The sequence below is a fragment of the Suncus etruscus genome, chromosome 19 (assembly GCF_024139225.1).
Source record: "Suncus etruscus isolate mSunEtr1 chromosome 19, mSunEtr1.pri.cur, whole genome shotgun sequence".
Lineage (NCBI taxonomy): Eukaryota > Metazoa > Chordata > Mammalia > Eulipotyphla > Soricidae > Suncus > Suncus etruscus.
Genome location: NC_064866.1, coordinates 35,378,298 through 35,391,862, shown reverse-complemented (window position 1 = coordinate 35,391,862; position 13,565 = coordinate 35,378,298). Strand labels below are relative to the sequence as shown.

At 34.9% G+C, this 13,565-nt stretch overlaps 1 pseudogene; it reads right to left on the bottom strand.

The window, feature by feature from the left end:
* Window positions 1-599: 599 nt before the first annotated feature.
* Window positions 600-749, bottom strand: LOC125997832 (uncharacterized; annotated as a pseudogene).
* Window positions 750-13,565: the final 12,816 nt, after the last annotated feature.

Here is a 13,565-nt window from a genome sequence, read left to right as displayed (position 1 = left end):
TTATTGTAACTCTTCATACTCTTCACCAATAGTTTATGTCTTACAAGTGTACATGTTAGAAATTACATTTACTTTGTTGTTTGAAGATAGTATTCTGTTTTTGCCTCACAGTTCTGACTGCCTCACACTTAGAACTGATTGTTAACTGATATTTAAATCAAATGTCATTTCTATTCCTAATCATTTTAAATAATTTATTTTTTAGTTCGACCTTTTGTACTTAAAGTTTTATATTTTTGTTACTGTGACCAATAACATGGGTAATTTTTCTTTCCCTTTATTTTTGATACTTATTTTGTTTCTGTTTATATCATGCTTATAACTTCTTCTCACCTGAGCTTTCTGTCACTTTTTCCCTGAAAATATTAGTGGTTAAATATTAGGCCTCCATAATTAATTGTGTAATTGTATATCTTTTATTAAGTATTTTATTTTTCACATTTCTAGAGAGTTCAATTTAACATCATAATCTTTATCTCTCATGCCTTCTCTGTATTTGCTTTCTCATGAGCAAAAATTTCAATGATTTTTTTTCCTTTAGATGTTTATTTTGTTTCCTATATTCAAGATTTTCCTTCACTGGTACTCTATTTTTTGCCCAGGGGAGAGCGCGAACGCAGTCCCCAACGACCACAAAATATGCAGTCGAGTTTCCCACATTTGAGGAAATCGCAGAGGTCAGCACATCCAGAGTGCAATGGATAAGCCTCACCTTCGTGATCATGGTATCTCCCCTGCCAGGTAAGTATATCACTGGTACTCTATTAATAACAAAAATTTTACCAAAAGTTAATTAGAAGTTCTGTGTGTGTAAATGGGACTATCAGCCAAGGACCCTATCATAGGTGTTCAGAAAAGTATCTACCAGTTTAAAAAAAAATCTGAAGTCCTTTTCTCTTGAGATGGATCCATAGAGAAGAATTTTCCAATCCAATAATTTAAGAATAGAGATATGATTACTATTTGAGATTATATCACAAATTGAGGATTTTCAATTAAGTCTCTAGTGTGACTTAATACATCAACCTCACTTCTGATTTTAGTGTAACTTATTTCTATCTGCACTTGGATCATGAGCATCCATATCCTGGCACTTAAAAATATTTGTTTAGACACCATGATTTACAGAGTTATCCATGGTACAGTTATTTCAGGCATTCAATGTTGCAACACTAGTCTCACCACCAGTATAACCTTACCACCATTAATGTCCTCAGTTTCCATCCCCATCTACCCAAGCCTGCCTTTTTAACAGCCTCACAACAAAATTTACTTTGTATTACTTGTCACAGCAAAATTACAAGTGGAATTATAAAACAAAAATCAATAAAAGTCAAATGATCAACAAATGGGACCAAATATAGGTAGGCAGAAGAAAATAACAAAGCTTAGAGCAGAAATCAATGAGGTAGAAATCCAGAAAACAATCCAAAAAATCACCGAAAGCAAAAGTTGGTTCTTTGAAAAAATAAACAAAATTGATAAACTACTGACAAAACTTACAAAGAAATAGAGAGAGAGAAAGAGAGAGAGAGAAACGTGATAAACCAGATTAGAAATGAAAAGGGGAAGATCACTACAGATATTGCAGAGATTCAAAGGGTAATCAGAGACTATACTTTGAGAAACCCTATGCCACGAAACATGAGAACCTGGCAGAAATGGACAAATTCTTGGACCCATAACCTTCCACGGTTGTATAAGGAGGATGTAGCATATCTAAATAGTCCCATCACTATTGAGGAAATTAAAATGGTGATCAAAAATCTTCCCCAAAACAAAAGCCCAGGCCAAGATGGTTCACTAATAAATTCTTTCAAACCAATCCTTTTAAGGCTCTTTCATAAAATTGAAGAAACAGGAACACTTCCAAATAGTTTCTATGAAGCTAACATCACCTTGATACCAAAATCAGACAGAGATGCTGCCCCCCCAAAAAAAAAGAAAGAAAGAAAGAAAGAAAAAGAAAAAGAAAGAAAATTACAGACCAATATTCCTGATGAACACAGATGCAAAGATCTTCAACCAAGTTCTGACAAATAGAAGGTCATCCACCATGACCAAGTAGGTTTTATGCCAAGAATGCAAAGATGGTTTAACGTCCATAAATCAATGAATTTAATACACCATACCAACAACAAGAAAAACAAAAATTATCTGATCATATTAATAGATGCAGAGAAAGAATTCGATAAGGCTCAACACCCATTCTTGACAATGTATTGTAATTGTTGTATCTCCCATTTTACTAATGTCATGAAGGATATATTGAGCTGGGTTTTGCTAGTTGAGTATTGTTTTCGCTCATCGATTCTATACAACTTGATGTTATGGTAGTTTGATGAAGCTCAGTTGTGGAATTGAGCCATTTACATGCCAGAAATTATTAAGTGTGGGTGGGGGATGCTGATCCTTCCATTCAGCAGGGTGGGGAATTTACCTGCCTTCATTTTTTGTTGTTTTTCTATTATTTTAATTTTATTGAGACCATTGTGAATTACAAATCTTTCACAGTTGTATTTCCGGCATAAAGTGACAGTGAATTAGACCATTTCCACCACCAGACCCAAACTATAACAAGCTAAACAAACAAACAAAAAAAAAATGTACCTTTTTTTTTTTTTTTAAAGGCCCCAGTATTGTCAGCCTAGAGATTTACCTACCTTGATGTAACTTCTTTCCTCCATAGCCTGGCTCTAATACAGGCCTCTTCTATTCTATAAACTTTATAAACAGTAAGTATTCTGTGCTTTGCCAGGTTGGGGAAGAAATAGTTGTTTGAATTCTGGTCTTAAAAAGTGAATCTTTTGTTCTAAATCCTACTTATAGATATTTTCAATCAACTCCCCTATAATTGTTCTGTTAGGTATATATAATGCCAAGAGCTCCTGAGCCTTTGTGAATTTTTGAGGTTAACTAAATCATGTCTCTGAGGTTTTTCCAAAATGGTATTGGGTTTAATTTTGCTCTGTTTTGTTCAGTTGCCTATCATCATTCTTTTGATTTTCATATTTAAAATATTATTTGACATTTATTTTCTTTTTTGGGGGGATTCACACTCGGCAACACTCAGGGGTTACTTCTGGATCTGCACTCAGAAATCACTCCTGGCAGGCTTGGGGAACCATATGGGATGCCAGGAATAGAGCCGGGGTCCGTCCTGCATTGGTCCCTAGTGCTGTTTTATCACTTTGGCCACTATTTGACATTTCTTATTTGATGTCATTCTCATTTTTTATTTCTTTTGTCTTATTAGTTTATATAATTCTACTTATTTACTGTAATTTAACTGGATGGTACTAAGAGACACACTACCATAAATTCATGCTGTTATACCAAACTAGACATCTTTTGTGCTAATATTCTTCTTTTTTTTTTTTTGATTTTTGGGTCACACCTGGTAGAGCTCAGGGGTTACTCCTTGCTCTATGCTCAGAAATCGCTCCTGGCAGGCTTGGGGGACCATATGGGATGCCGGAAACCACTGTCCTTCTCCATGCAAGGCAAACCACCCTACCTCCATGCTACCTCTCTGGTCTCTTGAGCTAATATTCTTGGGAAAATTCTTTTACTAATTCTTAGCATAATCTTTAGAGCGGATACTATTACTATCACCTCATTAAAGGAAAAGAAATGAGATACAGATTTTAGGTGTAATTTAATGTTACCCCAAAAAGCAGAAGAGCTGGGATTAAAATAAGTATCAATTCTTACTTCAATATTTTTATCTTCAAACTAATGCTACAAAAAACATTATATAAATTTCAGGTTTCACACATATATTATCTCAGATCATCATAATTTATGACTGTCATCTCTGGGTTCAAATGTATTTTCTGGAATTATTTTTAATCCCAATATGTGCCTGGTTCATCATATTCTTTTCTCCCAACTATTTTAAATAAAATGGGTCAATATTTATCCAGGTCTAGTGTGTTTCTAAAACTTTTCTTTATTCAGACTCTCTATTTACCATATTTGCAACTTTTCTTTTAAAAATTTAATATTAATATGTGTAAATATTATATATGTTATTGATTAATATATGTCTCATATTTATGTATAATTTTATAAGGTTAATTTATGTATGCTTCAGTGTATTTTCCTTGGGTATAGATCAAAATATTTTTTAATTTGACTCATGTTTAAACTACCTAATAAGAAGTTTGAAAAATTTCTTCTAACTTTTCAAATTATCTTTCCTTCTGAGATTTTGGCAAACTGAGATCTGACTTGCATTTCTAAATTGAAGCTCGCTCATCTTTAAACATGTGAAGAGAATTGCAGATTTAGTTTCTGTGATCGGGAAGAGAAAAAAACATGGAGCCCAAATTGGTGAGCTCTCATTTTAGTCATGAATTTGCACACAACTCATTATTTATCTTAAATAATTTGTTTGATAAAAATTAAGTCTATACAATAAAAAATAAGTCTATACAATCAGTCTAATCTGCACTTTCTCATTTCAGTGTCAGATCATTTACTTCTATTTCTTTTCCTAATATAGAATATTACAGGGACAAATAAAAAGTAAGAAATAAAATACTCTTTAATGGTCCATGTTTTCACGAAGTTGTTCATTTTACTGTCATCAAAAAATTCTCATAACAGCCCTATATCACTGTTATTTAGTATTTTAATAAATATATTTTATTTAAGTCAATAAATTTCTCTCACCTAAATAAATTCATTCTAGAGTAGGAATAATAATTTATGAAAAGAAAATAAAAAGGAAAGAGAAATTTAACAAGGATGTTGTCTAGAGGAAAAGAGTTGCTGATAAAAAAAATATAGTTGCTGGGGCCGGAAAGATAGCATGGAGGTAAGGTGTTTGCCTTGCATGCAGAAGGATGGTGGTTCGAATTCTGGCATTATATATGGTCCCTCGAGCCTGCCAGGAGTGATTTCTGAGTGGAGAGCCAGGAGTAACCCCTGAAAGCTGCCAGTGTGACTCCCCCCCCCCCAAAAAAAATATATATAGTTGCTGATAAATATGCTGGTAAAGAAAAAAGCTAGAAGTTAAACTTAGATATAGGATCCAGTTTTCTAGTATATTGAATTTAAATGATTAATGTAATATTTTTTAAATAATATCTTCATTTAAGCACCATGATGTAATAAATTGATTCAGAAGATAGCTCCAACCTGAGAGAGGATATTGGGGAGAAATATGCGACACTGACTGGAATGTTTTTTATTATATGTTTCAGTGCCAGAATGAAATATGGCTAATAAAAGACATCACTTAGGAAGAAAGACAAGAATTTTAGGTGTGGGGAGTGCCTAGGCCTTGGATCATAGAAGACCCAAGAATAGGATAGAAGGCCCAAGACTCAGAATATGATTCTGAGTACATATGATCCTGAGTACAATATGATCCTGGTACATCATGGGACAAACACATATGCTTCTCACGTACTGTCTGTGAGCTATCTACCCATATTGTATGTCCCACAAAGGAGATTATAAATATATGCATGGCCTTTGGAAGAAAAAAATTTCCCATCTTTGGAAAGTTTATGAAAGGAGGTCAAATAAGGGTTAAGGCAGAGGAACTCGGGAAATTGAGGAGACTTAAGACTGTTTTGGGAATGAGGGGTGTTGAGAGAGCTAAGGAAAGGAATCAAGATGAAGGTGGTGACAGAAGGTGAATAGAATTTAAGGGAAGTTGCTATGGTGATGCTGAAGAAGCCAGAGTACCAGTTTGGAGATGTTAAGATTATCAAAGAGAGTGGAAATAGACTATGTGTTCATAATTAGTTTCATAGGTGTTCCTAGGACTTGACTCAGCAAGTAGTAAGAACAACAATGTATGCTGCATGATGAATTTTTAATTATTTTACAACCTGTATTTTGCCATGTATATACAAGCATACTTTGAAAGACATTGCTTAAAATGTTTCTCAAATTATGAAATCATCTTAAATCAGACTCTATGTGTATACATTGTTTTTAGAATTTATTCTTTTCTGGTAAATATAGCATGGTTTCTAGAAACTCTAACTTGGGTCATGCGCACAAATAGCAATGTATTTAGATGGCGATTGGGACGCAGGTAAATTTATTTATTCATCCATCATTTTTGGTTTTAAAGACACACTTAAGCATAGTACTATCTCTGTGTTCAGGGGTCACCTAAGTGGGCTAGAGGGACATTATAGGATTCTGGGGATCAAATCCAAGTTGGCCACTTGCAAGAGCCTTCCTGCGGCAATATCTTTGGTCCTGAAAGCAGATAAATCAATTAATAAGGTACTCAGAACACCTTTTTGCATCTTCTAAATGTCAAATTTCTTCCTCCTTTGATTCTGTTTAGTCCTTCCTTAAAATACTGGAAGATTTTATTTCCAAAACTTTGGCTTTTCAAGAGAGGTTTGAAAGAAACGTAGTGGAAACAGTTGCATCATGAACTATTTCAAGACCTGCCCTAAAATGGGAAATCTGAGAGATAGCTCAGTGCTCCATCTTCCTGGATTCCTACACTTAGAAAGCTGAGGACAAAATAGGATTAAGTGTTCTAAACATTATCTTGGTATTTGAGTTTCACGCCTGAGAGACCCAGGCCTACAGTTGTGACTAGTACAGACATATAGCAACAGCTCCAAGCCTCATCTTTACATCTTTAGCCAGAACAGGGTTATTTAAAAAGACTCTGGTCATGACTGATTTCGAGCAGTTGCATCAACAGAGGAAAACAATGAGAAAACAATTTAATAAAAGCCAACAATAACACAGCAATAGCCCTTTCTATGACTTTTTTTTTCTTCCCTTCTCTTCACTTCCCTCTTCCTCACAAGGTTTCAATCTAAATTTAATTTTAGACTTCTTTGCAAAATTCTGGAAACAACTGCTTACTTCAAATGAAACTTCCCATTCTGCATTTGAGGATTCCTGGACTGAGGAGTCAGTGCTTGGACTGAAAGGATATGATTTTGAGGCAAGAGGGGAGGTCAGAAGTCATTTAAATCAGTCAATTTACTTTGAAATGGAAACTTACAGGCCAGAGAGGTGAAATGATGTGTCCAAGGTCACCGGAATGGTATGGAGCAGTCAGGGCTAGGTTGAAATTCCCTGCTTCCATCTGTTGTAAATTCTTTTGGACAGGCTTCATGGCAAGCTACCAGAGAAGCTTACTGGAAAGCATTTAAGGACGTTAGACGGTCTGCAGATGTGATTTTAAAGGTTATTTATTTGTACTACTGCAGATCATGACTTCCCCTCCATCCGTCTTCTTGTTCCAGGGCCAGATTCTGCCCTTTGATGTATTATTTTTTTTATTTTTTTGGTGACATTCTTGTTGCCTTTGGCCTGAATCAGAAGCAGGACTTGACCTGAAGCTACTGGTGTCTTTGTTTGCTATCAGAGAACTTCCCTCCCCACAGGGTGGCTCTGAAAAAATCAGTTGTTTTAGAATTACTTTCTACACAAGCTGTGTCCTGCTGTGCCTGTGTCATTGAATCTTTGAGCTAAGAGAGACCTCTAAGGTCAGATTCTAACTTTCAACCCAGTTTAATCATGTCTTCTAAAAATTCTATGACATATGGTTATACAGTCTTAGTGCTGAGAGGAATTTAGGGGAGTGTCAAAGAATGTCTTCATATCTTCTGTAGGCAAAAAAGTGTGAGATTATAAAGAGAGGTGATGATTAATCTTTGTCCAGGTGGCTATGTTAAGACTGTCACTGAAATTCCAAACTCTAATTCTGTGGCACTGTGGATTCTATCATTTTATCCTTGACTAAATCCAGAGCACTTCCCACTAGTAAATTAATTATCAACATTACTTTTTCCAGCATTTATTTCCAAATATTAATAGTTATGCACACATTGATCAGTTAGCAAGAAAAAAGCAGCATATATTTTGAAGAGTCCTTATTCCTCAATATAATTCTTTCAGACTCTGTATAAAGTTTTAAATACTGCTGTAACAAATGTTCACCAATAGAAACTTAAAATAACTCTTGTGGACTAAAATTAAAGCAGTAGTTAGGGATAATGTTTTTTCTTACTTTTTCTATCTTCTAGAGGCACTTGTACTCAGCATCCATCTCTATGCTCAAAGCTATTACTCTAATTCTGATTTAGTTAATATCTGGCATTTTTGTTAGTTCCCCTTTTTTCCCTAAAATACTCTTGTGTCTTAGGAATACAGGGTGTCAAAGGAAGGATATCTAGATTACCCTGGAACCTAGATTACAGTAATAAGAAAGCCAGGAAAGGGAAAAAATTGAAGTAACCATAAGGTAATGGGAGTAGGTTATAAGGACCCCTAGCACATAGGTGATGTCAAGGTGATATATATATATATATATATATATATATATATATATATCACCTTGACATATATATTATATACATATATATATGTAATGTCTACACCACAGAGCGAACAACACTTGATCAAGGGAACCAAACCACAATAACTAAACTAAAAAATGTGCTTGCCAAAGAGGCAGACTGGAAGTAAGAGGGAAACTGGGGACATTGATTGAGGGAAGGTCACATTGCTGGCTATAACAGATGTTAAAATATTTTATGTCTGGAGCTCTATTATGAACAATTTAAAAACCCCCAGTATATTATCTTTTAAACCATAAAAACAATGCTTTTGAATTATGTAGAACAATCTCTCAATTCAAGATTTTCATCTATTATTATCTGCAAATAACTCTTTACAAGTAAAGTAGCAAAATTAAAGCTTCTCATTGTTATTGCAAAACTAACTCCTAAGTAAGGTAATTGAGTTATTACATGTATAATTTATTTATAGAATTTCCAGATGTTGGGCTGGAGAGATAGCATAGAGGTAGGGTGTTTGCCTTGCATGCAGAAGGATGGTGGTTTGAATCCTGGCATCCCATATAGTCCCCTGAGCCTGCCAGGAGCGATTTCTGAATGTAAAGCCAGGAGTAACCCCTGAGAGCTGCCGGGTGTGACCCACCCCAAAAAAACAAACAAACACATCAAGAATTTCCAGATGTTTATACATTGAGATAATTTATTTTTACAATAAATAAAATTTTAAACTTCCTTAAAGAAAGTAGTTTAGGGTCTGCTGATATTCTATGTTCATGACTGACACTAGTTTCTCACTGGTTTCTGTGTACAATGTTCTTGGTCCATATGGTTTCTCTCTGGGTCCGTCCCTTAGTGCTCTGTTGTTGATTTTCTATGTATGGTCTGTCTCTCTTACTTGGGCTTGTCTCTGACTTACCTTAAGGAACCATCCAACCGCAGTCTGCCCAGGCACTCCCATACTAGTGCATTTTCAATAGTGTACTCCTTGTTTTGAATGTTACTATATCTATCCCTTAGCCATTTATATTACTTGATTATCCCTCATTTAAAATGTCTTATTATCCCTCATGTAAATGAGACTTGAAATGACCAGTTGAAAACAACCATCAGTAGTTAACTAAATTACCTGGTATTCTCCTTTGCACCCTCTATTTCTACCATAATGCGAGAATTAGAGCATAACATCTTCGGAAGTCCTTTATTTGTCTACTACAAAGTAGCCTAGAGAACTCACTGACACGATATGAGTAAATAAATATCATTTCAAAGAACAGATATTTAAATCAAGTTTTGAGGATGTGAGAAGTTCATCGTCAGGAAAGACTAAATGACTAAAATACAAAGAAAGATGAGCATGTTTCAAGCTGCACTTTAGGAAAATACCCAGTCATCAGAATGCCTTTAAAAATCTATTAGCGTAATAAAAATCTCTTCCATAAAAATCTTAAAAACTCATACACATAAACTAATTAGGATAACAGATGTAATTAGATATCTCAACTCATGGAAGGTATTATTTTAAAAGGCATATTTACTCATAAGGGTTGAAAAGCAGGCTAGAATGAAAGGAGGAGGATTGTGTTTGGAAAGTGTTGTTGAGAGCCTTTGATAGTCAAAAAGGGTCAAATGGTGCAAATCTTTCAAATAGATTGCTGACAGAGAAAATAGTGGACTCAAGGGAAAAATCATGATTGGGGGATTGTTGGAATGTTTTATGCATGAACAGGTTTGTAAACCCTCCTGTCTTAAATAAAAAAGAGGAAAAAAAAGGGAGAAAGGAGCTAGACGGTTTAAGGCACTTTCTTTTCATACAGCTGTTTCCTGTTTAACCCCCAGTTCTATATATGGCCCATTGAGCACCACAAGTATTCACTCTTTAGCACAGAGCCAGGAATAGCCTCTGAGCACTGTCAGGTGTAGCCTTAAATTGCCAAAAAAATATAAAAAAGCAAATATTGGGGAAGGAATGAACATTATCACAAGCATTATTGGGGTCTTCAATGATCTCTTTTCACAGATAGTACACATTCCTTATTGCCAACCAAAGCATTGAAGCTTCTTAATTTTTCATATAGCAGTAATACTCAAATCCTATCTTTTTAAACCACCTTACTTAAAAATTTACTTTGGGCATCTTTTAGGCTATACCCTGCTATCATGTTCTTTTCTCATGTCACAGAATAGAGGAAAAAAATGGAATGGAATATTTTCCAATTGAGAATTTATTCTCATGATGTTGTCTTTGACTTTTCTACTAATAAGATCTTCATAAATGAGAACATGATTTGAGCTTCATCTTGAAGTGTGAATATGTACTTCATGTATAAAAGACTGGTTTGAACCACGAAAGCACCAAGGGGAGAGTAAATGAACCTGAACGGAGTCTATAGTTAATCCCATGACAATATACTCCAAGGGTGGAGAAATCTCATATCTCTTAGGCCAAGTGAATTCCTTTTTGAATGAATATTTACTGTGCCAGTGCAGGAGGGGAAAAAAGGCAAAAAGCACAAAACATATTTTATACAGTATTTTTTATATACTCATTTTATTAATTTTTTATTTATATTTACCTATTTCCTTGTTTTGGTGCGGTTATTGAAGTTGTTGTCCCCATTTATATTTATCTTTTTTCCTTCTTTTCTTTTCTTTATGTGCCCTGCCATGTTTTTTTTATCTCAAGACCATGGCTTTTTTTGTGGTGCTTATTCTTGTTATTGTTGGAGTGCTCACTGGATGTTTGACAATTCTTTTTGTACTGTTGGGGAGTTTCACCTTCTTTTTCTCCTTCATCTCTCACACCGACAATGAGAGCCTCTAGAAGGATTCCGCCCATTTTCGGCGCATTAGACTTTTACCCCAGTTTATTACTTTTCTCTTCTTCAAACAAAACCACGTAACTTGAACTATCTAGTCCTGCCTCCCAGTTAGAGGGGGAAATAAGGGAGGCACCAAGACCAAACAGGTGCAAGACTACTAAGTAGTAAACTAGGTACAGAGGGGACCACATTTTCTAGCAGCCCCAGGGGTGAGGGAGGAGGATATGGGAGGTAGGACAAAAACGGAGGTGTAGGGAGGACAAATCGGTGATGGGAATCCCCCCTGATTTTATGTAAATATGTACCTAAAATATTATTGTCACCAATATGTAAGCCACTATGTTCAAAATAAAAATTATATTAAAAAAAGACTGGTTTGAGTTTGTAATGACTAGATATATCAGAATCCAGTGCTCTGATAAAGAATATCATGATACCAAACTATTCTGTTATTACAATTATCATAATACTTTTTATCAATGTGTATTTACTACTATTGTGTTCCTGGTTGTCTTTTAAAATCTGGAGCTACAGATATAAAGAAACTATTGGATTCTTGGACTCACAGACACTATTAATTTTTCAATTCACTACCAAGTTATTTATTTGTATCCTGTAACTCCTTTTCAGATTTTAACTTATTTTTCTACAAAAATAAAATGGAAGAATGATTTGACCAGCGTAGGAATTCAATCAATAACTATACAATAAGTAATGGAGACAATAGGAGCCGGAGAGATAGCATGGAGAAAGGGCATTTGCCTTGCATGCAGAAGGACAGTGGTTTGAATCCCTGCATCAAATATAGTCCCCCAAGACTGTCAGGAGCAGATTTCTAAGCATAGAGCCAGAAGTAACTCCTGAGTGCCTCCAGGTTTGAGTCCAAACCCCCCCAAAATAAATAAATAAATAAATAAATAAATAAATAAATAAAATTATAGAGACAGTAACACAAAAATCTCTACTTGTCTATATTTACAAGGGTACAAATTGGTAGCAGCATCTGAGTATGCCAAAGTCTTTGCATTTTGAACACTGAGAAAATTTTTATTACTAGCTATGGACAGCTTTTATTAAATGCCTATTATGTGTAGACATTGTTCTGAATATTTTTCAGTAAATGGGTGGATATTCCCATGTATCTCTTATGCCAGGAGTTCTATTATTAAACTTGCCAATACTTGGCATTTACCAATTAAAAATTTTGCTGAATTTTTATTAACAGGTTTATAACTGCTGGAGGCAAATTCTTATGTCTTGATTCTTTTAGGTATTGCCTTTATTTTTTTATATCTAGAATTAGCTGGTTATTTTGTGAGCTCAACTCTGATTCAATATGTCAGTTTTCATATTTTCAGAATCATTTTTATAACTACTAGTGAGGGTCCTATTTATTCCTACTTTCTACAGCTTCAAGTAGAAGCCAAACTCTTTCATGGCAATATTTTTAATAGATTTACAAACATTAAATAAATTTGGGGTGTATATTTCTCTCTTTAACCAATGGAATTTAATTCCAAAATTGTTGGGCATTTGGGACTTTCAAATCTTAACTTCAAAGAGCAGTTGCCTATAAAGGGTGACAAATACACGCCATAAGGCAAATGTTTATATGAATGCTAAGTTAAAGTTTATGCCAGTAAATAAGAGAGAAATTGGGGGCACAGCCTGAAAAAAATGATAAAAGAGAGCAGCTATGTGACATGACTACCTACCATAGCAATTAAAATGAAAGTCAAGAAATCTAAGTCTCATCTTGTGAGCAAAAGCAGTATAGTGATCTTAATTATAAAATTAGTATAATATTTGTCAGAAAAAAGTGAGTCAGATTCATTCTTGATTCAAGTTTTGTCATCAATAGATGAGTTGCTAGCATTTTTGAACATTGAGACTTCGTTGGAGGGGAGGAATATTGTCAGCACACTCGGTAATGCTCCGAGCTCACTCCTGGTTCTATGTACAGGGATCACTTTTTTTTTTGTTTGTTATGGGGGCCACATCTGATGATACTCAGAGATTACTCTTAGGTCATTCTTGGCAGTATTCAGGGGACCATATGGGATGCTGAAGATTACACTTGAGTTGGCAGCATGCAAGGCAAATATTCTACCCACAGTACTATATCTCCAACCCCAGAGATCACTTCTGATGATGCGTAGAGGAATATATTCATTGCTGGAGATCAAGGCAAACACCTTAATCTCTGGACTATTTATCCAGTCCTGCTTTCAGATTTTAAATTGGTATGTTTCTGATATATATTTGTGTATTTGTACAAAATGAATTAGCAAATACTTTGAGGAATTTAATAGTTTCTTATTAATACTTGGCCTAGAGCAGGGTTCTCAAACTCGCGGCCCTCAGGCCGTTTGCGGGCCTCCGTACATTTTGTGGCCCTGCCCTAGAGGAATCTTTTTTTGTTTTGTTTTGTTTTAGTTGTTTGGGTCAC